The sequence below is a fragment of the Grammomys surdaster genome, unplaced genomic scaffold (genome assembly GCF_004785775.1).
Source record: "Grammomys surdaster isolate TR1022 unplaced genomic scaffold, NIH_TR_1.0 261855, whole genome shotgun sequence".
NCBI classification, from domain to species: Eukaryota; Metazoa; Chordata; class Mammalia; order Rodentia; family Muridae; genus Grammomys; species Grammomys surdaster.
Window position 1 is genome coordinate 1 of NW_021625041.1, and position 4,742 is coordinate 4,742.

Below are 4,742 nucleotides of genomic sequence, written 5' to 3' on the forward strand. Positions count from 1 at the left end.
AGAATCTCAAAAAAAATTCTAAATGGAACTGGTAATTACAGCTTCCTCGGCATCTTAATCAGATGTTTGTGTGACTGATGCCGACAATCTTAGCAAAGACTACAAAGACTTGCCTGCTTTTCTGAAATAGGTGAGCTGCTGCTGTTTGCCTGTATGGTGCTTGTAGACTGTCTTCTGCAGTGCTGCAGACTGAGCCAGGGCTCTGCGCATGCTAGGCAAGTGGTCTGTGACTAAACTATTGATCTTTAAAGCCCTGGATATTTAAAAATGCCATCTTTATAAATAAATAAATAAATAAATAAATAAATAAATAAATAAATGCCATGTTTAACTCTTTTGCCAAAAAAAATCTATAAAGTAAGAGGGCAAAACCCCTGCTTTTCACACCCAGTTATCATGCTTATAATAAACATGCTGGTCTCAGATATGTAAGACACATCGGTAATATCTGGAGCAAAGATGTGAGTGCACATGGATACTGACTGCTCAACACATGAGCTACTGCTAAATACACGGATAAGCACAGTCTGAGTTTGTAATGAGGAGAAGACATTACAAAATCACCCCTTCTTGTTATTTGGTGGGTTGTTTTGTTTCAGTTTGTTTCGGTTATTGGGTTTTGAGACACAGTTTCGCAGCCCAGACTGGTCTCAGATTCACTATGTAATCAAGGATAGCTTTGAACTTCTGATCCTCCCACCTCTACCTTCCATACCCTAGGATTTACATGCATGCACTGCAGCACCAGGCCTATTAGACTTCTGAGCTGAAGAAATCTAACTTTATCCTTCTTGTTCTCTGACCTAAAGGAAGTGAAGAAAATAACAAATTATTTGCTTAAGCGATGGTAGTATCTATATTATTTCTGATTTTTAGGATAATATCATGTAAAATGCCAAGAATTATGCTTTGTAGTAACTAAAGATCTAACAGTGTTACAAAAGTTCTACCCCATTACATGAAGCTCATGAAAAGAAAATATAACAAAAGTCGTACATAGAAGATTAAGTTACTTATGACCAACAGACCACTTAGAGCAGTCTCTAAGTTCAAACCTCAACATACATGTATAAAACCATAAGCCAGTTCTTCCAAAAAAAATTGATGTTTCTATATGATTGTGTGCACATGCACATGTGTGTGCAGGTGTTTGTAAAGACCAGGAGAGGGCATCCGATCCCATGGGCTGATGTCATATGTCCCACATGAACCACCCATCGTACTGTGGGAGCCAAACTCAGGCTTTGCAACTGCCAAGCCCTCTCTTCAGCCTGCTGGGCCCTCTCTTCAGCCTGCTCTAGGTCTTACGTTCAAAGCTACTGGCTGCTCTAAATAAATTACAAAAGAACTCTGCTTAAAGACCACAGTCAAACCTTGCCCAAGCACATGCCTGTTTGGAAGGTCTTTTGAATGACGTGCAATTTACAACTCAGACTAAATACCTACTATATTTTTAGGCTATATATTTTATTAATATTACTTTTACAAAAACTGTTAAGGCTCTAAAATTCCTAATATAACAGGATTTAATTACTGTCTGAATGTGCTCTAAAAATAACTAAAACTGGGGCTGATGGGTTACTAAATACTGTATTTACACACATAGATGTGATAATTTTATATAGAATGAGTCATATCTCTGTAAGCCAGGAAATCTTGCTTTATTCACCTTTATTTCAAAATAAGTTTTAAGTTATAATTTTAATGTAAGATTTGTAAGACTGACTACTTTAAAGAAACTTTCTGAACTGCATCATGTGTAAGTACTGAAAACTAAATCATATTGCAAAATACATTTAAAATGCAGTCACTTACATAGTATCCTTTTTTTAGTCTATTTTAGTCTTTGAAAGTTACATATTGGTTGTGTGTGTTGCTCATATCCACCCACAGCCTCCTCCCTCCCTTCCCTTGTACCTCCACTCCATCTCCCTCCAAGTTGCATGTCTTTTCAATTGTTTTATTAACAACAAAAAATCTTAGTGCTTACATGTGTGGTATGTGTGCTCTTTTTTTTGTTTGTTTGGGGTTTTTTTGTTGTTTTTTTTTTTTTTTTGAGACAGGGTTTCTCTGTGTAGCCCTGGCTGTCCTGGAACTCACTCTGTAGACCAGGCTAGCCTTGAACTCTTGAACTCAGAAATCCACCTGCCTCTGCGTCCCAAGTGCTGGGATTAAAGGCGTGCGCCACCACCGCCCGGTGGTATGTGTGCTCTTGATGAATAAAGAGTAATTCTTCATTCTGAATTCAGAATCTACAGCTCTGTGGCATATGTGAGCACTATAAACATAACAGGGCAACTACAGCTTAATTATTAAAATGCAACTCCTGATCTCACACATGATTAAATTCTAGGAAAGGACAAAACTTAGAAGTTTTTAGATAATCCCTACCATATTTCTACTTGAGCTTATGACTTCTGAAACAATATGCTTTCCTCCTGAATGCTACTCCAACGTTGGCTCTTAGCAGAAACCTTCTGACAGAACTAAGCTGGTATTACAGATAACCTGGTTTCAATGTTGTCAGTAGACACTGTCAAAATCATGCATAAGTACTTCTGTTGCAACATGCTAATTGTCATCTTAATAATGACAACTAACTATAAGTTAACTTAGCCTAAGGGCCACTTCTTCAAAAGCAAATTTTGAAAGAACATTTGTTGCTCTAAATTGGCAAAAATAAATAAATAAATAAATAAGAGAGTTGGGAGGGGTCTTTTTCTTCCTGTCCTCTTTTTCCTCCTATGTAGTTATAGACTGCCATGAAGGCCACACCAATGCCTCACAAGGACCCCAATGATCAAAGACTCCAAAGAACAAAGTTTATCCAGATGATTCTGTGAGTACAAACTCTGCAAACATGACAGCAGAGTGTGTATCAATGCCCAGTACTGCACAGGGGCTAAGCACAGCTGTACATGCCTGCAGCCTCAACCCCAGCACGGGAGGACGCCAGCACGGGAGGACGCCAGCAGAGCCCAGGGAATGATAGATCCCCGGCCAGCCAGTATCGCTGAAAGGATGAGTGGGCTTCTAGCTCAGTGAGACATTGACAGACATCGCAGAGAGCAACAGATGAGTGACAGTTATAAAATTATTATAATTATGTGTAAAGCAGAGAGTTCAGTAAGGCACGAACTAGTTTTACTTACTTGTAGAACATGCTAAGGTAACAAGCTATTATATTAAGATCTCCAGGATCGTAAAATTCCTATAAAAGCTGTATCAATGAAACATATAGTCTCAAAATGGTAGCTTATTTAATCTGAGTAATAAATTGAACTTCACTAAAGAGAACATAAAAACAGGCAGATGCTGAAATAACCTTTAGTTTTCTTAAGATTTCACTAACAGCCTACTCTGGCCTCTGCATGCCCCTGCACAAGCATGTGTACGTGTGTGTGTGTGTGTGTGTGTGTGTGTGGTGCATGCACATATGAGCGCGCACACCACACACACACACACACACACACACAGTTCATTTGGATGGATCCATGCAGCCTACCAAAAGCAGTTATGGAACAGCGTTCTTATGCATGCTACACATCCTTCCACTAGGGGCGCTGTCGGACAGCCTCCAGGGCAGCTTACTTTTTGCTCAGAGCATCTCTTTCAGCCACTGGCAAAGTTCCTTTTTTACTTAGCACTTAGATTGCTGGTGATAAGACACACACATTAATCAGTAACAGAACTCAACCAGATGGCACAGGTTTTCAAACTCCTCAAGACTGAGGAACAGGCCCCCAAATTTGGAGAGATTACAACAAGGCGCTACGACTGAGGATCCCTGCAGGGACTAGCACTGGAAGTACAAATGGCCCACAGCAAAATCCCTGTGCTGGGGAAGAACCGGGCCCTACAGCAGAATCTACACATGCACAAAGTTTCTCCTCTTAGTCCATCTTTTCTCTAGCTGTCAAACTATGGTGGACAAGCCAGGGTCAGATTAAAATTTTTCTCTCGCTAGTTTTGTCCACACTGTACATAAATTAGTTTTTTCCCTTTCTATAAATACGTCAATGCCTTTTTCTCTTAACTTGGTGACATTCAGACCCAGAACCAATAATTACAAACATTATCTAAACCAAACTCACATGTTAAATGTAAACTAGGTGGTCTACAGCTTTCTGTTTTACTGTGTTTATAACAGGAATGGTAAGTAAGATTATAATTTAAAAAAAAACTGATTTGTGGAGAATATGGCTTATAACACCAAGCAATTCTCTTTCATGATTGTCAGCTGGGAGATACTTTGTATGATCAGCGTGAGTAACTATATAATTACGTCACATACAATAAGAGAAACAACTGAATAAAATTTTAGACCCACTCTTCACTCAGCTAAAACTTCAAGGGAATAAAAGCAGTGTCATTCCCAGTGTTACTATTTTAAGGTGTCCCACCTAAACCCATTTTGTCATTGACAGTTTTCACAAGGGACTGGAACTATGTGTTTCAAAATAAAGGCTGACATAACGTTGAGACCAACTTCAATCTTAAAAATTTTATACTTCTCATCTAAGATAGAGATTTCCCATTGAGTACTATGTAAAACTGTCAAACAAAATTTTAAAACATTTCATTCTTAAAAGCAAGTCTTCAAAAATCACAGCTTCATGTAATGAATGACATCCATTCTACCACAGGGATGCCAAAGAAACTGCCAGGTTGCACATGGTAACATCCGGCTTGTGTTCTAGGACATGCACAACTCTGTTGGCAGAAACTATAATATTCTCTCT